Consider the following 23,657-nt stretch of genomic DNA (forward strand, 5'->3'; position numbering starts at 1 on the left):
TTTGTTTTATTTAATTTAATATGAGATTGCCTGGTGTTCCCTTTCATTCTGAGACAGTTTTGATTTTGTTCTTGCTACTACCAGATGATGTTATTCAGCTCAGGAGAAGTAGAGGGATTAGTGAAAGCCATTATTATCCTTATCACACCAAGGAATTTTCTGATACAGTGAATAAAACCCCCTGGAGGTAGTATTATTAAACTGTAACATCACCAAGTTGAATAGGTTGTTGGTTGATAATAGTACTGTAATGTACTGTTTAGTAATAATGCACGTTTGCCTTTCTCGGTTGTGAGAAATGCCGGTAATTTTTATGGTTCTCTAGGAAGTGTTTCCTAGACACACGTATATATAATAATGCCAGCCACAGTTTATTTGTTATGTTAAATATGTACAATACAGAGTGTAAGACTGGATTTTTTTTTTTTTTTTTTTTTTTTTTTTTCTGTCGTGGCTAATTTTAAGGAACTACCAGTTGTGAAAACTTTTGGTTTCTTCTTCATCTCTAAATATTAACACCAGAAATATGTTGGACAGGTGTGGCAAACTTTTCATAATTGGCCATAACTGAAAATTTTAAATATAATCAGCAGCTAATTCTGAAACTATAAGACAATGTGCATGAAGCAAAAATGTTTTGTTGGTACTGATCAGTGGCAGCCATTGTCATTTTTTTTTTTCTTTTTTCTTTTTTTTTAATACTGACCTATGGCAAAGTCAGTGCCACATGTTTTGATTATGGATACTGACCTGTGAACATTGTCAGTGCCACTTTTTCCTTAGTGTGGTGTGTGTTCAACCACAGTAAATTTATGACCACAATGTTGGACCAGTTGTACGTGTGCTTCATTCTCAGTTTACACCTTCAGCTGATACTGATAGGTTAGTTTTGTTATATCAGGAGCAATGTTGTATCAGGAGTTCCACAGGACATCTTGCTAAGCACCACCATGAGAGAAATGAGAGTAATTACCTGTACACTTTTATCATCCACTGAGTCTACTGGTACTTTATCAGTCAGCAGTGTTAAATGTCACTAAATGTTGTTATGGGAGTGACAGACCTGTTTCTAAAATAGGCTACTGCATTGGTGTTCTGAGGCATTGGTCCCAAGTTAGTCACATAGGCTTGGGTAATCAGTCAGGCCAGTAACGTGGAGTTACTGTAAATTTGAAGTTGTGTGACTGCATTTTACTTGTTCGTTTAAGTTTGTCACTTTGCAGGTTCTGTTGCCTGATGTCCATTCTTTATATTGTATGGTGTGAGGGCGACAGATGCTCCTGGGGCCACTTGAGAGAGGGAGGCAGGAGTGTTTATTATGTTCGCCAGACATTTTCACACATCATGTAGGACCGGTGTTTGTTTTAGTGATTTAATAATTGTAAATAGCCAAGCATGATCTAACAGGAAGTAAGTAAAAGCTCTCATGGGACCGACCCTATATCACACCCTTCCTGAATGGGAGGAAAAAGGTCAGAGTGATGATCGGGTAATTGATGGAACTCACAGTATATGTATCTGAACTACCAGTATATGTAATCTAGGCTCATCATACCATAAGGAATAAAAAATCTCACTGTTTGTATCAGCAAGTCATCACTGCACTTCCGCAGAATCCCACTGTGTTCATGAAGCATATTATGGGCTGTGTCTTGGTATCACAGTGCCATGAAGTGTTTAAATGGAAGAATAATACTTTACCCACACATGGAAATTGTTTACTGGGAAGATACAACACTTTCTGGCCAACTAACTTTAACTCCTTTAATCCTTTGACATTTTTTTAGTTTCCTCTTGTTTTCTTCAAATGGTTTTATTCAGCTTTGAAAAACCTCATAGTAAAGCAGTTCATGAAGGCTGCTGTCAGTCCGTTCAGTTTGAAGAAATGTCTTATGAGCTGAATAAAGTTGTCTGATGATAACCATTAATATTTCCATAGATTGAAGGTGTCAAGAGGGTCCAAGTCAGGCTGAAATGGCAGAATCTTCACAGTAAACAACACTTTTGTATGTGGGTATAAGTCTTCTATTCTTGGCTGTGTTAATGTGGTTTCATAGCATTATCATTCAGTCTCTTGGCTGTCATGTATTTGAAGAATATATTTTGTTCAAGTTAACATTAAGAGGGCTCTCCCTCCATGGCAGGGGATTTTGTGTGCGGCATGTGTTCAGAGTGTAATGCTGGACAGTAAAGGAAGATGTTCATAGGCTCATTATGTACAGAAATGACAGTGATTAGATGGATACTAGTGTGTCCTAGAATGCAAAGCCTGGGAGGGCTAGCATTGCGAATGTGGAGGTGAGAGGAAGGACAGACCTGGAATGTCTTGGTGTTGTGATGAGAAGGGATAGATTGAGGTGGTTTGACCATGTTAAGAGGATCAAAGACGACAGTTGGGTGTGGAAGGTCAGAAGCGTGAACATCAAGGGTAGAGTTGCAAGAGGCAGACCTCAGGGGCAAGGGACCAAATGGGGAGGCTGCCAGAGATTAAGCAGCGTGGAGAGCCGCCATTAGCCTGGGTGACTAAGGCCAATGTGTGCAAGCATGTTGGAATCCTTATAAATGATACAAACAATACCAATTCCAGACTTTTATGTTTTCAGGAAGGTTAATTGAGACAGTTTGAACCCTTCAGCCTCAGTAATATCTCTCAGCTCAGATCATCTTGTAACCAGAGTAAACAACATAATTCGTCCATGAAAGGCATTGGGTTCATTTCAGCTGTTATATGTGAAACTGTCTCAAAGTCAGCCATTATTTGTAAAATGTTTCGCCCTCCTAATTTATATGTTTTGATTTACACAGTCCAGAAGAAATTAGACAGGTAGAAGTGTATGTACTGTTATTATTATTTTAGGTATAAAGTGTATGGTAATTATTTTGAGGTAACATACCTAATGATAAGCTTTGCTCAGTGTTTAGTATTTTTTAGGTAACTCCTTCATCCAGTGGTGTATTTTTAAGTTCATACTCGCTATCCCCAGATGACTGTTCAGCTTAGGAGAGACTAAACAGAAGGAGTTGGACATTGATTCTTCTCCACCGTCTTTACTACCACATTTTGGCGCCTGGTGGTTTAGTGGGTAATTACGTTGCTCCAATTGGATTGAGCCTGTGTAGGTTTATATCCAAGGAGTGGTTGATGTTTATTGCTCATGTAATGCCACTCAAGGATAAGTAAGGCTGGTCACTCTGTTCTTAATTGTCAGGACCAACTTGCCTAGCCCTGGGCTCATGTGCTCCTCATGGGGCAACGTAGGATTGGATGATGGATGAATGAATGAATAAATTGCTGCTGGTGGTCTGTTATAAGCTGAATAAAAACTAATTAGTGGTGGCAAGAATGAATAAGAAAATACCTCATTGGACTGAAGGGGTTATGGGGTTGGTTGCCGAAACATTGACACCTTTGGTTATTAGTGAAAATATCCTTAGAGCCTAAAATTTATGATTAAGAAAATATTGATAGAACTAAAACTTTTCACCATCAACTGTTTACAAGCAGAGTGTAACAGGAAATAGTACTGTTTTGTATGTATTGTACTGTACAGTGTCCTGCTTTTAGGAACACGTTCATTTGTACAGAATTGTTTATGTACAAATAAAATACGTAGACATAACTTGCCATACTGTATCTTCTGGACCTACGTCATATCTGTAAGTTCTGGGAGTGTGGCAGGTGTGTAACCAACACTGACGTTTGAGTGAAAATCCTGTCGGTTATCAAGGATTGAATGGAGGCCCATACACACTGAAGTTCTTTGCATTCGTTATTAAGGCACCCTCATCTACTTACTAAATGTCATACTACCTTCAGTTCAGTCTAATACAGTAATAATAGATATACACTATACAGCTACATCGTTTACTCTAACGTTAGGTGATTTTGCTTGCCACAGTAAACATCCCATTGTCTAAGGGCTAACAAGACATGGCCTGTACAGACGAGGGAGAAAGCCTAAAGTTTATGTGAAGGAGACACAAAACAATGTAGGGAGTGTAAGTAGGCAGAGTGTAGGTGAGTGTGACGGGCAGGAGGAATGGAGGTCAAGGCTGATGGAAAGAGGAAGGAAGGTGGCCAAGGCTGATGGGAGAAGGAAGGAAGGTGGCCAAGAATGATGGAAGAAGGAAGGAAGGTGGCCAAGAATGATGGAAGAAGGAAGGAAGGAAAGTGGCCAAGACCGATGGAAGGAAGAAGGAAAGAGGGAAGAAAGGAATGTGTCCAAGGCTGATGGAGGGATAGGTCATAGGCAGGCATGAGTGAACAGCTAAATATTCTTAAATTCTGAACAGTACTAGTATTTTTTCCTGCTAACGCCAAGGTGTATTTTTCAGTTGAGTCATTGGAGCCTAAGAATGTTAATACCGATACTACTGATTTTTGCAGCTTCTAGACAATTTTAGTATTTTTTTCCTGCTAACCTTCATCGATTGTGTTTAGCTGAGGGTGTCATAGGAGCCTGACTATTAAGGAAGGAATTTAATTTGTCAGGCAGGAGGGAAGGCCGATTGATCAGGAAGGCACTTAACCTCTTTAGTATGATTATGGCCTCTTTATTTGGTTCTTGCTACTGCTAGACGATTTTTTCACTGGCAATCGTTGGCCTCTTCACTACGCAAAGTTTCCCCTATGTTTAATTATCTCCAGGTAGAGACAATAAAACCATTACAATATGCCACCTGATTGAAATAACGTGAGAAGGAAGGCAGTGAATGATTTGCAGGACTAAGAAATAAATTTGTTTTTTGATATATAAGCAGGAGGGAAAAGGTGTTGCTTGTTAGGGTGCAAGGAGTTACGGTAAAATGAAAAAGGCAAGGCAAGTAAAGGATACATGGCTAAGAAGGAATTAAGGAAAACTGGCTTTGACTGGAGAAAAGAAGAAAGTGGTGGAAGACAGTATACCGCAATTTGAATAAAGAAGAAGAAGAAAGAGACTGGAGACAGTGGTCTACGAACGTGCAGAGGCGGAAGATAGAAGTGATTATTATTAGTTTTCTGTTCTTGTCATATAAGGTTTGAACAAAATGGCACTTGAAAGGGAACAGATCTAGTGGCGGTAACATACACTTCAGACACCCACAACAATGCCACTGGTATGTGAGAAGGAGGCTAGTATATAAACATGAGGGCAGCATAGAATTGCCTTAGGAAATAGGTTTCATGCTTATAATACAGATAATTTCTCGCTGCATTAGATCAAATGTGATTGTTTGGGGTTCATTCTTCCACTCCACGTCAATGACGATCATTTTAATTATTGGAAACGGCAGTAATATGACCATCGAGGTATTAGATAAACTAACATAGGCAGCTAAGCAGTTGTTTAAGCTGTTTCAGCGCCATTTCTCCCTCCTCAATGGACAAGCGATTCAGAGAGAAACATGGTGCATCTACAGGTTCATCCACAAGGACGCAGTTGCATATATATACAAGTTAGTCCACCACCCACTGTCTCCTTTATATCTCTCATGTCACACCTCATAATTATCCAGGTTACTCTTCCCCTCAACAGCGCCAACGTTCTATCGGCGCTTAACTCCACGCCCACAGTACGTCCCTCTACATCTTCATGACTCAAAGGGGCGGTGTTGGGTGCGTGGCTGTGTGGATGTGATGTCAGGTATGGGTAACACGGTAACTCAGTTGAGGAAAGGGTAACTGATGTCAGGTGCAGTGCGAGAGAGATGAGAAGGGATGTTTGCATTTTATTTAAAGTTACGTGCAGATGAACTTAACCATTCTCGATCTCTAATTCCGGCCGTCCACAAAGGAGGGGAATAGCGTCACCAAAACCGTTTGAAATAAATTCATCATGTATCAGTGTGTCTCTTCTCTATTTACGTCAGTGATGTGGGTACGTATTTCATTCATACACCTCAGTTTCCTTGCAGTCAGAGTGTGCCTTCTTTCACAGGTGATGCCACAGGGTCACAACTTGGGGTTAACTCAGCGTGTCTCCGGGCTCCCTGCATACCTTCCTCCTCACCAATATCCCAACTATGTCAGCTCTTTTCTTACATATCTTCCATCCCTCCCCTTGTTAATCCATTCTCCTAACCTACTTGGAGTTACATATGTATTTTACCTGCTCTTAGTGCCATGTTTTCCACGTTTAATTCCAAGTATAAAACTGATTCCATGCATACCACCTCCTCACCATTATCACAACTATGTCAGCTCTTTTCCTACATATTTTCCATCGCTCCCTTTGATCCTCCATTCTCCCAGCCTACCTGCAGTTACACGTATATTTTATCTGCTCTCATCACCATGTTTTCCACGTTTAATTGCAAGTATAAAGCTGATTCCCTGGCATAATTTTACGAAAGAGAAAACTACTCCCCTTCATTGCTCGCAGCCTGGGAAAATGTTTTTAAAAATTCGGTCACTCCTTCGACAAATAAATTAAGCAGAGACAATCGATCTCTTCTACGCCAGTCACCGCCATCAGGAGCTTGACATCAGCAGAGGGAGACGTCCTGAGTACAAAGATAGCCAGGTGGCAATCATATGCCACGACCACCACACTGCCGTACCACTACACATCCACACCACCACACTGCAACAGCACCACGCTACCACACTATCACACCACAGCACCACCACACTACCATACTACAGCAGCATCACATTATCAAACTAAAACACTGCCACACTACCACACCACCACATGTGAAGGTCTGCATGTCATCGTCAGTAGATCTACCCATGAGTAAAGCAGAGATCGTTCAGATACTGTGTATTTCCGACTGACTCATTCTTTTTTTATTGTGTACCTTCCCTGACATATTTCCATTCACCCCTTATCCCCATATTCATCGTCTTGTCACACACACACACACACACACACACACACACACACACACACACACACACACACACACACACACACCTTTATCTCCAATGTGCTCTAGAAATAATGTATCTTATGGGGTATCTGAGAGTGTATTAATTACTCTTGTCCTTCAGGCCTTTTAGATCTTCAGTCTCTCGCTTGGCCTTCAGGAAGACGAAGTAAGAATATAGCTTTCTAATACAGGGTTACTTCTTCTATATATTTAACGCCAAGGACCAAAATGAATTATGGGTCATGTTTGTTTAAGTTATAACATTATTTTTGAGTTATCTCCTCCCATATACGTACAATGAATCACTCGAGTTTGTCATGTGCAGTGTGCGTCTCAGTTGGCCGATCGTTATTCCAATTTAAAATCCTTCAGGTCGTCTAAGTTTCCAAATCACAACACAGCTGCTTCGACAGACCTTTGTGTTATGCGTGCAAGCTGTCCGTTATTGTTTTATTTTTTTTAAAGAGACAATAAATAGAGGAAGGAAAAACAAAGGAAAATAAAAATGAGAGGCCATGATTCCTGCGAGGCGGTCTCCGTGGTGCTGCCTGGCCGGTTACTTCGTGGGTCGTCCATCCTGCAGCATCCCTACCAAGGCCTGGTGGACATGATACCCATGGCATACACAGTGCCACTTACTTTCATTCCGCAATGTCTTCAGCATCTCGTCTGTTCGGTGCCCCATGACACCAGCTACTTGTGGAGCTGGTTTACTGGCTCCTGGTCACTCCTGGATGTCTGGGAGATCATCTCATGGCTAGATAGGCTGAGGCTGAAGTGTCTACAACTCAGCTAAATGCCCTAAAGGCATAGAAACGTCTCCCAAGTTTTCTAATGAAATGTCTGCATTTTGTACTAACCGGTATGTACAGTAGGCCTACGTTAGTTCTCAGCATATGGCGACATCCCCGGATGACAGTCCTTGCGACGTGATGCACTGACAAGAGCGACGTTTGTATGCTTATTGTGCCCACACCGGGTGACGCGAGGAACGCCCTACCTCAGCCACAGGGACAAAGACACCAGCGTCTCCACACCTCTTATTTTGAGAAAACCACACACACGCACGCACTCTCTCTCTCTCTCTCTCTCTCTCTCTCTCTCTCTCTCTCTCTCTGTACGTGGTGCAGCAGCAAACACATTTTTTTTTTAAGCCAGAAAAAAGAACCAAAAGCTGGAAACCTGAAAAAAAAATTCTTTCTAGAAACAAAAAATGAAAAAAAAGCCAGCTTCAAGATTCATTCATTTCAGGATGGCAGGACACACTGTGTTAGAAGACTGGAGGTCGTAGGCAGACGGAAATACAAGTGCATACGAAGGAGGGTAATTTCAGAGTTGGCTTGCTGCATACATGAAGGACTGGGAGTATGGGTTGATTCTAGCACTACTGAGTTAGACAGAAAGGGATGAGAGTGTGTAGTTAGCTGGATGTTGCGTGCCCGCCATAATGGGGGAAGTAATGCAGGCAGACAGACCAGAAAAAGCAGTTGCCTTTGAAACAGTATTAGTAGAAGGATGAAGATACAACAGTGTGGCGGAGAGAGAGAGAGAGAGAGAGAGAGAGAGAAAGAGAGAGAGAGAGAGAGAGAGAGAGAGAGAGAGAGAGAGAGAGAGGTTGCAGGAAGTCAGTAAGAGGAAGGAGTTTAGAAGAGCTGTGTGTGGTGAGCCCCTTATGCACGAGAACTGTACTCCACACAGGGCCGAATAGCACCTCTGTCGAGCCGAAAGCTGTGCAGGAGGAAAGAAAGAATGGAATCGACTCAGCTTACGGCGATCTTAATTCAGGGATGGTACAGCGTGACGGAAAATGAAACGTGGGACAGTGCGGGTTCTTTATATCTATCTATCTATTGCCAGACACATTAATCCCGTAAGGCCACAAACAAATCGCCTCCGTGTCGCCCTATCCCCCGCCATTTCATTGCCCTGCTTCCAGCTCACACTTACTTCTCTCACATACCTCTCCACTCCATCCCTCCATCTCATCCTTGGCCTCCCCCTCCCTCTCCCCCCCTCCACCTCACTCACATACACTCTCCTCGTCAGTCCCTCACTCTCCATCCTCTTCACATGGCCAAACCACCTTACTGTGTGTACGGGTTCTGAGGCTGGAGCTGTACATTTACCTACGTACACAAACACACGTAAAACAGTCAGAAGATATGTACAAAGAAGAATTGGAGTTCTTGCCTATTTTTTGCGTCCAGTCTAAACGGTGGTGTCATATTTCTGATGTTAATTGTCCAAAATCTAAACTGCGGCCGTTGGGAGCGAGAAATAGGCACTAAATTGACGTGTACTGTGGGGAAAATAAGGATACTGCCAAGTAAACCTTTATACATGGCGTGTGCGACCTGAAGGCGTGTGTGTGTGTGTGTAGTGTGTGTGTGTGTGTGTGTGTAGTGTGTGTGTGTGTGTGTGTGTGTGTGTGTGTGTGTGTGTGTGTGTGTGTGTGTGTGTGTGTTCTTACCTAATTGTATCTTTACAGGAATGAGTCAAGCTCGTACTGTCCCGTGTCTTAAACCATATTTATCGTACATATCCTTAAATTTGTGAATTGTTTTGGCACACACTATTTCATTCGGTAGTGCATTCCATTGAACAATTGCTCTGTTTGGGAAACTGAATTTCCTTACGTCTTTATCACCTCTCTTCTTATGCAGTTTTTGCAGTGTCCTCTTGCTGATGCTTCCCCATATGTTAAGTAATCATTTATGTCTATTTTCTCCTTCCCTGATATGCACTTATATAGCATTATCATGTCACCTCTTTTCCTTCTCACCTGCAGTGTTGGTAGGTTCAGTTTATTTAGTCTTTCTTCGTAGCTTAGGTTCCTTAAGCTTGGTATCCATCTTGTAGCGGCCCTTTGAACTTTTTCAATCTTGTCTATGTGTTTTTTGAGATGAGGACTCCAGACTACTGATGCATATTCCAGGGTTGCTCTAATGAATGCTGTTATTATCCTTCTTAGCATGTCTTCATTTATGTATGTGAATGCTATTCTCATATTTGCAAGCAGTGTATACATGTTCCGTACCTTCTCGCTGATGTGGTCAGCCGGAGATAGTCTGTTATTGATAATCACACCTAGGTCCTTCTCTCTTTCTGATGTGTGTAGGGTTTTATTTCCTAACTTATAATCCCAATCAGGTCTTTTTCCACTTTAATCAAACTTGATTACATGACACTTGTCCACATTGAATTCCATTTGCCATGTACTACTCCATTCATGAAGTTTTTTAATTCTTCTTGTAGCTCTTTACAAGAGTCTGTGTTAGTAATTCTCCTTTGTATTTTTGCATCATCTGCAAACATATTCAGATAGCTCTCATTTCCAGTGTTACTGTTTATATCATTTATATACACTAAAAACATGATTGGTGCCAGCACTGAACCCTGTGGTACTCCACTAGTCACTTCTTTCCATGATGAGTAGTTTCCTCTTAGTACTGTTCTATCTATCTATCTATCTATTGCCAGACGCCTCAATCCCGTTTGGGGTGGCCACAAACAAATCGCCTCCAAGTCGCCCTGTCCCCCGCCATTTCACTCCCCTGCTCCCAACTCACACCCCCCTCTCTCATATACCTCTCCACCCCATCTCTCCATCTCATCCTCGGCCTCCCCCTCCCTCTTTCCCCCTTCACCTGTTCTCATTTCCCTTTTTATGAGAAAGTCTTGCATCCAACAAAACAGTTTGCCTCGAATTCCTCCTTGATGGTACAGTTTCCATCAATGTCTTTGGTGTGGTACTGTGTCAAAAGCTTTCTTGAAATCTAAATAGATACTGTCCACCCATCCTTCCCTTTCCTGTATTGTGTTTGTTACTCTGTCATAGTAGCTCAACAGATTAGTAACACATGATTTTCCTTTTCTGAAACCAAATTGTCTTTCTGTTATCATACTGTGTTCTTCTAGATGATTTACCCAAGCTTTTCTTATAAGCTTTTCTAATACCTTGCTTACAACACTGGTCAGTGATACTGGTCGGTAGTTGAGTGGATTTTGTCTATTTCCTTTCTTGAATAAGGGGACAATATTTGCTTTCTTCCAAATATCAGGTAGTTTACCTTGACTCAAGGATTTCTTGAAAATTAAAAATAATGGTTTACTTAACTCCTTTGCACATTCTTGTAACACCCAACATGAAATTTTATCAGGACCACTTGCTTTTCCTCTGTCTAATCTACTTAACTCCTCCTGTATTACTTTTTCTGCTATTTGTATATCTGGTAGTATGTGTGGACGTGCATGTTCCACATAGTCCCACTCAAAAATTTTTTCTTCTGTAAAAACTAATTGGAAATTCTTATTTAGTGCTTCACAAATATCTTTCTCTTGTGTATAAGTGATTCCCTCATCCGTAATTGATTGTATTATATCTTTTACTTTGGTTTTGCTTCTGATGTAGCTGTAAAACAGCTTTGGTTGATCACTACTTTTATTTATTATATCCTCCTCAAACTGTTTTTGGGCATCCCTCCTTATTCTCGTATAATCGTTTCTTGCCTGTTTGTAATTATTAAACCCCCTTTCACTATTGTGTCTTCTGTATCTATTCCACAACAAATCTCTTCTTTCTTTTGATTTTTTACATTCTGTATTGAACCATTTCTGTATTTTCTTATCTGCTTCTTTGTGCTGTGGGATGTACTTCTGGACTCCTATTTCATAAAATTCACAGAATTTTTTATATACAGCATTTAAATCTTGTCCTCTAAGCTCTTTTTCCCAGTCAACTTCTAAGAAATACTTCTTTAGGTCTTGATAATTTCCCTTTTTATAGTTCAGGCTCTTTTTGTAACTGTCATTGCTGTTTACTATGTCATATGCTATCCTGAAGTTGTAATTTAGTACTGCATGATCGCTTTTGCCGAGTGGAGGGTGATATATTAAACTGTCAATATCATTTTCTTGCCTAGTAAATATTAGATCTAGCACTGAAGGTACATCGAGTCCTCTTTTTCTGGTGGTTTCCCTCACATGTTGCGTGTGTGTGTGTGTGTGTGTGTGTGTGTGTGTGTGTGTGTGTGTGTGTGTGTGTGTGTGTGTGTGTGTGTGAGGAACGGTGCTTGTATTTCTGGGTCTCTCGGTTCAGGGAGCAATGGAGGCGAATTGAAGGGCGACTTTCCTTTGCTGGTGGGAACGGACTCCAGGGCAGGGGGTCAAGGTTGAGGTTCCAGTGCCACAATAGAGCATAGGTGAGGGCGTTCAAGTTCTGCTGAGTTTCCACGACGAGGGGCACAACAATCAGGGATAACCGATGGAGCAAGAGGCTGACTGACTGGACACTAAGAGACTGTAAGCGTAGCAGAAAAAGGCTAGACAGGAGATGGAGAGATGAGATAGAGAAATTTGCAGGGGAAACGTGGCAAAGATTGTCTCAGTCAAGGAATTCGTGGAAAAGATTGGGGGAGGCCCTTTTTCCAGCAGTGGTCTTGTAATGGCTGATGATGATGATGATGGTGAATTCATTACATAGTTCCGTGATAGGATGGCCTTTTTCCTTGTTGCCTGCTCCTGTTCTGCTGCTGGATAGTGATGATAAAAACCTGGATGAAGTGCTGGGGTTGGGTGAATTATAGTTGTCGAAGCAAGGACTGAATTAAGGATATATATATAGAGTTTACATGGAAGGAACAGCAGTATGGCGATTGGTAGAGCAGGGTTCGCTAACGTCGTCTATGGAGAGTGAGATTTTAAGGGCAATTTCCTGTATAAAAAAAAGCAGCTGACCGAGTATTAATTTTCAGCCTTGCACTTATTTTTGATTGCGGTTTCATTGACTCTTCTTGCGTCGTAACTGTAACCAACGAAGCGCGGAAATTTGAATAAAATGGGAGGGATTTCTGTGCTTTCGTGGCATAGATTTTAAGAGCAATTTCTTGTTAAAAAAATATAAAAAAGAAGCTGACCGAGCATTAATTTCCAGCCTTGCATTTATTTTTGACTGCGGTTTCATTGACTCTTCTTGCGTCATAACTTCACCAACGATGCGCGGAAATTTGAATAAAAAGGGAGGGATTTCTGTGCTTTTGTGGCGTTTGGAGATCATGAATATCCAGCCTGCAGCCATCTTTGACCAGAGAAGAGGTCCTGAATCTTGTAAAAAATCGTTGAGGTGGGTGAGACAGATTGGGGTGCAGATGATTATTGTAGGATTGGTGAAAGGCGTGGTGAAGGTTTTGTAATCTTTTGTACCCTCTTAACTTCGTCTCTCTCTTATTCCTTCTTCCCTCCTCTTTCCCTTTGCGTCTTCTTTTTTCCTCCTTCCTTCCTCTTTCTCTCCCTTGTCGTCTCCCTTATTCCTCCTTCTCTCCTCTTCTTCTCCTTTTTCGTCTGCTTTCTTCCTCCTTCCCTGCTCTTTCCCTTTTCGTCTTCCGTCTTTCACTTTCTCCCATTTTCTCCATCCATTTTATCACTTTCTCACCATCTCTTCATTTCCTTCTTTCCTCCACACCCTCTTTCCTTCTCTCCCCTCTGCTCTCTCGCTTTCGTCTCTCCCTATTCTCTCCGTTACCTCCTCCTCTCTTCTCTTTCACCTTTCATTTTTCTTCCCTCTTCCTTTCTTTTTCCTTCTCCCCTATCCTGCCTCCTCCCTTCCCTTCACACCCCTCGCTTCCCTTCCCCTCTCTTGCCCTACCCTCTCCCCTCTCTTCCTCTCTCTTCTCCTCTCCTCTCCCTCTCTTCCTTCCCCTCCCATCTCCCCCTCTCTCTCTTCTCCTCCCCTTCCCTCTGTTCCTCTATTTTTTCCTCTCCTCTCTCTTCCTCTCTCTTCTCCTTTCCCTTCACTTCCTCCCTCTTCTCCTCTCCTCCCCTCCCCTTTCCCCTCCCCTCTCCTCACCTCTTCTCCTCTCTCCTTCTCCTCTTATCTCTTTCTCCTCCCCTTTCTGTCTCTCTCCCTCCCTCCCTGTCTTTTTTTCCTCCACTCTCTTCCTCATCTTTTACCAATCCTTTCCCTCCTTCTTCCTTCCTTTTTTCCTCTCATCCTCATCCCCTTCACCTTTCTCTCTCTCTCTCTCTCTCTCTCTCTCTCTCTCTCTCTCTCTCTCTCTCTGTCTGTCTGTCTCTCTCTCTCTCTCTCTCTCTCTCTCTCTCTCTCTCTCTCCCCGCCTTTCCCTTCCCTTCCATCTCTTTCCCCTCCATTCTTTCTTCTCCCCCCCTTCTGCTCCTTCCTCCGATCCCTCCTTCCTTCTCTCTTCCTGTTTCTCTTCCTCCCTACTTCTCTCTCTCTCTCTCTCTCTCTCTCTCCTTCTCTTTCTCTCTCTCTCTCTCTCTCTCTCTCTCTCTCTCTCTCTCTCTCTCTCTCTCTCTCTCTCATGCATTCTCCTCCCTTCCCCTCCTTCACTTTTACACCCTTTTCCCCCTCCCTCCCTCCCCCTATCCTCTCCTCGCTGCTCCCCCCTCTCCCTCCCTTTTCCTCCTCTCCCTTCCTCCCCCTTTCCTCTCCTCCTTGCTCCCTCCTTCTCCCTCCCTTTTCTCTTCCATTCCTTCCCTTTCCCTCCCTTCTTTACGTTCTTACCTCCTGTCGGTAGTGGTGTGGTAGTGTGGTGGTGGTGGTGTGGTAATGTGGTGCTGTGGTAGTGTGGTGCTGTGGTGTGGTGGTAGGGTAGTGTGGTGCTGTGGTGTGGTGGTGTGGTAGGGTGGTGCTGTGGTGTGGTGATGTGGTAGAGTAGCGTGGTGGTGTGGTAGGGTAGCGTGGTGCTGTGGTATGGTGATGTGGTAGGGTAGTGTGGTGACGTGGTGGGGTGGTAGGGTAGTGTGGTAATGTGGTGTTGCCGTAGTGTGGTTGGTGTGCTAAAGTGGTGATAGTGTGGTGATAGTGTGGTGGTAGTGCGGTGGTGTGATGGTAGTGTGGTGGTGTGGTTTTGTGGTGGTGGTAATGTGGTGATAGTGTGGTGGTAGTGTGGTGGTGCGATGGTAATGTGGTGATAGTGTGAAGGTAGTGTGGTTTTGCGGTGCTGGTAGTGTGGTGGCAGTGCGGTGGTGTGATGGTAGTGTGGTGGTGGTAGTATGGTGAAGTGTGGTGGTAGTGCGGTGGTGTGATGATAGTGTGGTGGTGGCAATGTGGTGATAGTGTGGTGGTAGTGCGGTGGTTGTGTACAGTAGTAGTAGTGTGATGGTATTTCGGTTGCTGTTGTTTGTGGCCGAGCAGACACATCAACCACAGGCAAGCAACCCCCCTGCAGGTCCGTCTCGTCAGTTAACCAATGCTCCCTTTCGGTTGACGAGGAGAGGGAGTTTGTCTCCTGGTGGACGCCGCATTTGCATCTCTCCATGCAGTTGTTATTTAATTATATGGTTACCACCCAGCGTTGTAAATGATATCCTTGGTTACAGGGAAGCCATTAGATTTGCCACTCAGTGTAGAGTCACCTGAAGTGGAAAGAAGAATAATAAAAAGTAATAAAGAATGGAGAATGAAAGACTGACTAAGAGGGTGTATGTAGGTGAGGTGGAGGGAGGGAGAGGGATGGGAAGACCGAGGATGAGGTGGAGGGATGGAGTTGAGAGGTATATGAGGGAGGTGGGAGTGAGTTGGGGGGAGGGCAGTCAAAAGGTGGGTGACGGAGTGACTTGGAGGCGTTTTGTCTGCGGCCACCCTTTGCGGGATTAGGGCGTCTGGCTATGGGTAGATAGAAAGATAGAATAAAGAGTAATAAAAAGTGACAGGAGGGACTGGGAGAAGAAGGAAGAGAGGAGGACAGCCACAGAGAATGATAAGGGTGAAGGAAGAAGTAGGCACCACTACATCAAGTGAGTGGATGGTGGTTAAAAAAGAAGCGTGCTTGTATGATATCGGTAGTGTGGTAGTGTAGTGATAGTATTGTGGTAGTATAGTGTGGTACGAATGTGTGGTACTAGTGTGGTGGTAGTATGGTTATGAGGTAGTGAAGTGTGGTAGTGTGATGGTAGTGTGGTGAAAATGTGGTAATGTGGTGGTAATGTGGTGGCAGTGGTAGTTTGGTAGTGTGGTGGTAATGTGGTGGTAGTGTGGTGGTACTGTGGTGGTGTGGTGGTACTGTGGTAGTATGGTGGTAATGTGGTGGCAGTGTGGTGATAGTGTGGAGGTAGTGTGGTGGTTGCGTGGCGGTATTGTGGTGGTAGTGTGGTGGTAATGTGGTGGTACTGTGGTGGCAGTGTGGTGTGGTGGTAGTGCGGTGGTGTGGTGGTACTGTGGTAGTATGGTGGTAATGTGGTGGCAATGTGGTGATAGTGTGGAGGTAGTGTGGTGGTTGCGTGGCGGTATTGTGGTGGTAGTGTGGTGGTAATGTGGTGGTACTGTGGTGGCAGTGTGGTGTGGTGGTACTGTGGTGGCAGTGTGGTGTGGTGGTAGTGCGGTGGTGTGGTGGTACTGTGGTAGTATGGTGGTAATGTGGTGGCAGTGTGGTGATAGTGTGGAGGTAGTGTGGTGGTTGCGTGGCGGTATTGTGGTGGTAGTGTGGTGGTAATGTGGTGGTACTGTGGTGGCAGTGTGGTGTGGTGGTAGTGCGGTGGTGTGGTGGTACTGTGGTAGTATGGTGGTAATGTGGTGGCAGTGTGGTGATAGTGTGGAGGTAGTGTGGTGGTTGCGTGGCGGTATTGTGGTGGTAGTGTGGTGGTAATGTGGTGGTACTGTGGTGGCAGTGTGGTGTGGTGGTAGTGCGGTGGTGTGGTGGTACTGTGGTAGTATGGTGGTAATGTGGTGGCAGTGTGGTGATAGTGTGGAGGTAGTGTGGTGGTTGCGTGGTGGTAGTGTGGTGGTAGTGCGGTGGTGTGGGGGTAATGTGGTGGTGTGGTGGTAATGTGGTAGTGTGGAGGTAATGTGGAGTTAGTGTGATATGTGGTGGTGGTGTGGTGGTAGTGTGGTAGGAATGTGGTAGTATGGTGGTAGAGTGGTGGTAGTGTGGTGGTAACGTGGTTGTGTGGTGGTAGATTAGTGGGCCTGTGGTGGTAGTGTGATAATGTAGTGGTGTGGTGTAGTGTGGCAGTATGTTAGTACTATAGTGTCGTATTGTGGAGGTAGCGTGGTAATGTGGTGGTGGTAGTGTGATAGTAAGATGGTAGTGTGGTGGTATTGTGGTGATGGTGTGGTAGTGGGTGTGGTAGCGTGGTGACAGTATGGCAGTATGGTGTGCAGTGGTACTGTGGTGCTGTGGTAGTGTGGTGGTGTGTTACTGTAGTTTTACGGGTAGTGTGGTGTGGTAGTGTAGGGGTAGTGTGGTAGTGTGGCACTGTGGTAGTGGTATAACAGTATGGTAGTAGTGTGGTGGTACGGTGATGTGGTACTGTGGTAGTGTAGTGTAAGTGTGGTACTAGGTTAGTTTGGTGGTGTGGTGCTGCTGTGATAGGTTTGCGATAGTGTGGTACCAGTGTGGTGGTAGTGTGGTAGTGTGGTGTGACAGTACAACAAACAACAACAATTTTGGACTCCTCCCCTCACTCCTTGCCCCTCATGACGTCACAGCTGACCTAGTTCCTTCCAACTCTCCCCTTCTTCCCTCCCCTCTTACTAACACAGTAAAGATTTAGTTGGACAGTTAGCGGGATTTATTGCTTTTAAATTTGTTCGTATGTTGTGGTATTTTGTGGTAAGTGGCGTGAGTTAGGGAGTGTCTGTTTGGGTGTGAGGGAGGCTGGGGAGCATCAAGAGTGGGGAGTGTTGTCATGGCGACGTTTTAGTGGGGCTCCGGTGCTAAAAATGGGCCCCCGCCGCCGACTACACATGCTTGTTGAACATCCGTACTTGTTTGTGTTCGTGTAACTTTCTTATGCAACATCTACATCACAGGTACATGTTTAGGAGGCTGGTGTTTAGCTAAGCATTCCTTTTTTGGATACTGCGTGCATTATTTACGTACGTCAATTATTATAAAATGTAAAGAGCACCAGTGTAATCTATGATAGCAAAAATGGACCTCTACAAACGGATTCCGCCTCTTTTATTCTTTGTATTTTACCGAAACGACTAAGTAATCGTATGTGGATACCGGTATTTAAAATAATCTGGCTAAAATTGAAAGTAGGAGTGAGAGAGTACGAGATATCGAGCGTGGTATGTGGTGTGCGGGATGGGTTCTCGGGAATCACGAGCCTCATCCCGCGCACGCTCAACTTGTTGGAACGTAGCCTCACATATCCTTGTATTTACCTCCTCCTACCTCCCTCAGACCCTTAGGAAAGTGCCTGGGTTTAAATTACATCACATATAACTGAATGCATCAAGAACTTCGGCCTAGAACGAAGAGAAAATTGCCATTTCTTGGTGTGGGCGTGGAGGGCGAGGGAAAGACGGAGGGTCAGTGTGTGCCTAGCTGTCGTGGGGTGTGGGTGTGTGTGTGGTGTGCGCGGCAGCCGGCCCCGCCACCAGGGCCATGTGACACAATTCAGGCTTCACGATTATCTTCACCGCCATCATCACCTCCACAATCAGCAACCGTGGCCCGAGTAGCGGTAGACACAGCAGGTGAGTTGGAGATGCGGTATCACAACATCTCAAATTCTAATGGCTCTTCTTCTCGAAATGTCCTGCATCTCAGTAGTCGCAATCTGTCACGCTGGAAAATTCGTTATAGTGATGTTAAAAGATGATTACGTGAACTGAGAAAAATTGACTATTATAATATGGTTCGTTACGTGTATGATGCGAGAAAATTATTTACATCCGCCATCATTTCGCAAAATTGTAAATATTATGCTATAGATACTAATACACAACCCGCATGGCACACACACACACACACACACACACACACACACACACACACACACACACGAGTATTATTTATCACAATTATAAACGAGTGTGTGAAAAAATCTGAGGTTACTGAATAAAAGAAGTGATAATCTTGCTAAGTTGAGGCAGCAGGTTATATATCGTTATCGCAAAGACCAGACGGACACCAGACGATTTTATTCAGCTTACGGGGTGAATGAAAGCTTATTTAACCCCTCCCGGTCGAATAACCACCACAGTACCACACCACAACACCATAGTACCATTATACCACCACAGTACCACTTCCTTACACCACCACAGTACCACACCACGACACCACCACAATACCACACCACAGTACCACACTACTGCACCACCACAGCACCACACCACGACACCACCACAATACCACACCACTGCACCACCACAGTACCACACCATTACACCACCACCGTACCACACCACTACATCACGGTACCACATCACTACACCACAGTACCACACCACTACTCCACCACAGTACCACACCACTACAGCACCACAATACCACTCCATTACACCACCACAGAACCACTACACCATCACCACAGCACCACACCGCTACACCACCATCACCACCACAGTACCACACCACCACAGTACCACACCACACCACCACCACACCACTACACCACCACCACAATACCACACCATTACACCACCACAATACCAGTTCAATGTCATCGGATTGAAAGGATTAACCGTTTTTTTGCACAGAACGTATCTTCGAACGTTAGAACGAAAAGGAGAGGCAGACCGAGGATGAGGGTAGGTTGGGATGGGGGTGTGGGCGTCTGAGTGGGTGTAGATAGTGCGTTCCCTGAATACTGTCAAACCATGTCACATAAGATAATGGGTTCCTTCACGTGGTGGCACCGATGTAAGTGGACGGCTGCCTGGTTCTGTTTTGTATCTTAGCGTCCTGTCACCCAAGAGGAGGATGGTGAAGAACAGGAAGGTAACAACAATAACAATAATAATAATAATGATAACAATAACTAATAATAACAACAACAATAATAATAATAATGATAATAATAATAATAACAACAAGAATAGGCCTAATAATAATAATAATAATGATAATAATAATAATAATAATGTCAGAAAAGCGAGTTAGTAGGGAGTGAAGAAGTGCAGATTGCGTGATTGATACATAAACACGATCGAATGAATTTGAAAATATAACCTCTCTCTCTCTCTCTCTCTCTCTCTCTCTCTCTCTCTCTCTCTCTGTGGTGTTGTGGTGGTGCTTCTGGCCTGTTATGGTGAGGTTGTGCTGTGTTATTGTGTTGTGTTGTTGATGTTATTGTGGTATTGTGTTGTGGGGTTGTGTTCTTGATGTGTTATTGTGTTATTGTGCTGTGAGATTGTCTTCTTGATGTTATAGTTATTGTGTTATGGGGTTGTGTTACTGATTTGTTGTTATTGTGTTGTGGGGTTGTGTTATTGATGTTATTGTGGTATTGTGTTGTGGGGTTGTGTTACTGATGTTATTGTGGTATTGTGTTGTGGGGTTGTTACTGATGTGTTGTTATTGTGTTGTGGGGTTGTTATTGATGTGTTGTTATTGTGTTATTGTGTTGTGGGGTTGTTATTGATGTTATTGTGTTATTGTGTTGTGGGGTTGTGTTATTGATGTTATTGTGTTATGGGGTTGTGTTACTGATGTGTTGTTATTGTGTTGTGTTGTAGGGTTTGTGTTGTTATATTACTGTGTTGTGGGATTATTGTTGTGTTCTGTTACTGAGGGGGTTTGTTTTAAGTACTGTGGTGGTGTAGTGGTGTGGTACTGTGGTGGTGTAGTGGTGCGGTACCGTGGTGGTGGTGTAGTGGTGTGCTACTGTGGTGGTGTGGTACTGAGGAGGCGTGTGCTGTGGTGGTAGAGTTTTGTGTGTGGTACTGTGGTGGTGTAGTGATGTGGTACTATGGTGGTGTAGTGGTGTGGGAATGTGGTGTTGTGGTGCTGTGGTACTGTTGTGGTTTTGCTGTGGTGGTGTGGTGTGGTGTGGTGCTCTAGTGTTGTGCTTTGGTATTGTTGTGGTGTTACTGTGGTGGTGTGGTGTGGTACTGTGGTGTTGCGATGCTCTGGCGGCTATTGTGATGTAATGTCGTGGTGTTACTGTGGTGGTGTGGTGTGGTACTATGGTATTGTGGTGCTTTGGTACTATTGTGGTGTTACTGTGGTGTGGTATTGTGGTGTTGTGATGCTTTGGTACTAATGTGGTGTGGTACTGTTGTGGTGTTTCTGTGGTGTTGTGATGTGGTGTTGTGGTGCTTTGGTACAATTGTAGTGTGGTACTGTTGTGGTGTTTCTGTGGTGTTGTGATGTGGTGTTGTGGTGCTTTGGTACTATTGTAGTGTGGTACTGTTGTGGTGTTTTTGTGGTGGTGTGATGTGGTGTTGTGGTGCTTTGGTACTATTGTAGTGTGGTACTGTCGTGGTGTTTCTGTGGTAGTGTGGCACTGTGGTGGTTTACTGTGGTGGTATGGTAGTTTGCTGTGGTGGTGTACTATAATGTGGCGGTGTAGTACTGTGGTGATGTACTCTAGTGTTGTGGTAGTGTGGTGGTATGGTGCTGTAATGTTGTGGTGCTGTAGTATTATGGTGGTAGCGTGTGGTAGTGTGGTGTGGTGCTGTGGTACTGTAGTGATATGGAGGTACAGTATGTAATGTGTTTGGTTGTGTGGTACTGTGGTGATGTGACACTGTAGTGGTGCGATGGTGTGGTACTGCGGTGGTGTGGTACTTATGTGGCTTGGTATTGTGGTTGTGTGATGCCGTACTGTGGTGGTATGGTACTGTGGTGGTGAGGTAGGCGTACAAACTATGGTGGGTGTTCTGTTGTGGTGTGGTACAATGATGGTGTGGTACTGTGGTAGGATGGCACGCTGCTGATGTACTGTTGTGGTGTGGTACTGTGGTAGTATGGTACGCTGCTGATGTACTGTTGTGGTGTGGTACTGTGGTAGGATGGTACGCTGCTGATGTACTGTTGTGATGTGGTACTGTGGTGCTGTTCTGTGCAGGTGTTGTGATATGGTAGTGTCGTACTGTGGTGTGGTATAGTGATGTGGTGCTGTGGTGGTGTAGTAGCCTCATTGATGCTGTGGTGGTGTAGTAGCCTCATTGATGCTGTGGTGGTGTAGGAGCCTCATTGATGCTGTGGTGGTGTAGTAGCTTCATTGATGCTGTAGTGGTGTAGTAGCCTCATTGATGCTGTAGTGGTGTAGTAGCCTCATTGATGCTGTGGTGGTGTAGTAGCTTCATTGATGCTGTAGTGGTGTAGTAGCCTCATTGATGCTGTAGTGGTGTAGTAGCTTCATTGATGCTGTGGTGGTGTAGTAGCCTCATTGATGCTGTGGTGGTGTAGTAGCCTCATTGATGCTGTGGTGGTGTAGTAGCTTCATTGATGCTGTAGTGGTGTAGTAGCCTCATTGATGCTGTAGTGGTGTAGTAGCTTCATTGATGCTGTGGTGGTGTAGTAGCTTCATTGATGCTGTGGTGGTGTAGTAGCTTCATTGATGCTGTAGTGGTGTAGTAGCTTCATTGATGCTGTGGTGGTGTAGTAGCCTCATTGATGCTGTAGTGGTGTAGTAGCCTCATTGATGCTGTGGTGGTGTAGTAGCCTCATTGATGCTGTGGTGGTGTAGTAGCCTCATTGATGCTGTGGTGGATGTAGGAGTCTCATTGATGCTGTGGTGATGTAGTAGCCTCATTGATGCTATGGTGGTGTAGTAGCCTCATTGATGCTGTGGTGATGTAGTAGCCTCATTGATGCTGTAGTGGTGTAGTAGCCTCATTGATGCTGTGGTGGTGTAGTAGCTTCATTGATGCTGTGGTGGTGTAGTAGCCTCATTGATGCTGTGGTGGTGTAGTAGCCTCATTGATGCTGTGGTGGTGTAGTAGCCTCATTGATGCTGTAGTGGTGTAGTAGCCTCATTGATGCTGTGGTGGTGTAGTAGCCTCATTGATGCTGTGGTGGTGTAGTAGCCTCATTGATGCTGTGGTGGTGTAGTAGCCTCATTGATGCTGTGGTGGTGTAGTAGCCTCATTGATGCTGTGGTGGTGTAGTAGCCTCATTGATGCTGTGGTGGATGTAGGAGCCTCATTGATGCTGTGGTGGGTGTAGTAGCCTCATTGCTGCTGTGGTAGGTGCAGTGATGTGGTAGAGTTATCAATGTTTGCTGATAAAGGAACACTACATCACTGTTTTCTATGGACTGTGTATACAAAACTCATTTACATCACTATCCCTATTGCCCATTTGGCTGTACAATTTTTTTTTTTTAATGCAAGGAAGAAGGAACCAAAGGCCAGTAGCTCGCAAACCGTTCCTTCCAAGAAAAAAAAAAAAAATTACAAATGAGAGCCAAATTCAAGATCCGTTCATTTCGAGATGCCTAGACACACTGCGTTTGAAAGATTGGAGATCATAGGCAGTAGGAAATACAGACAGAGGGAGACAGTTCCAGAGTTGACCATTTAGCAGCTATCTTATCCTACCAATTTTTACGTTCCACCTCTATCAATGACAATTTAACCATTACATATAGGACAGGATGTATGTAAGCGAATCCTCTGTGTGAATGGAGAGTTTACACATTGCATAAACAAAGTGAAGCTCATTGGGTAATACTTGCATCAAACGCTGTCTTATATGTGGATTTTTCTTTTATATACTGTAACTACTTTGCGTGGGTTTTTGTGAAGCGCTAGGTCAACTCTGGAACTGTCTCCCTCTGTCTGTTTTTACATGCTTCCTATGATCTCCAGTCTTTCAAACGCAGTGTGTCCAGGCATCTCGAAATGAACGGATCTTGAATTTGGCTCTCTTTTGTATTGTTTTTTTCTTGGAAGGAACGGTTTGCGGACTCCTGGCCTTTGGTTCCTTCTTCCTTGCATAAAATAAAGATGCATATAACTGCTGGCTGTAATAAGTAACTTTGTAAATTCATCTTCCTAGGCCTAATATTTTTTTCCACGTTAAATATGGATTAGTTGTGTAATCTTAATCTGGGACACCGATCGCAGGAAAAGGGAAACTACAGATACAACCAGCCACCTA

The sequence above is a fragment of the Coenobita brevimanus genome, chromosome 69 (assembly GCF_032717465.1).
Source record: "Coenobita brevimanus isolate Jiangsu-jjx chromosome 69, ASM3271746v2, whole genome shotgun sequence".
NCBI lineage: Eukaryota > Metazoa > Arthropoda > Malacostraca > Decapoda > Coenobitidae > Coenobita > Coenobita brevimanus.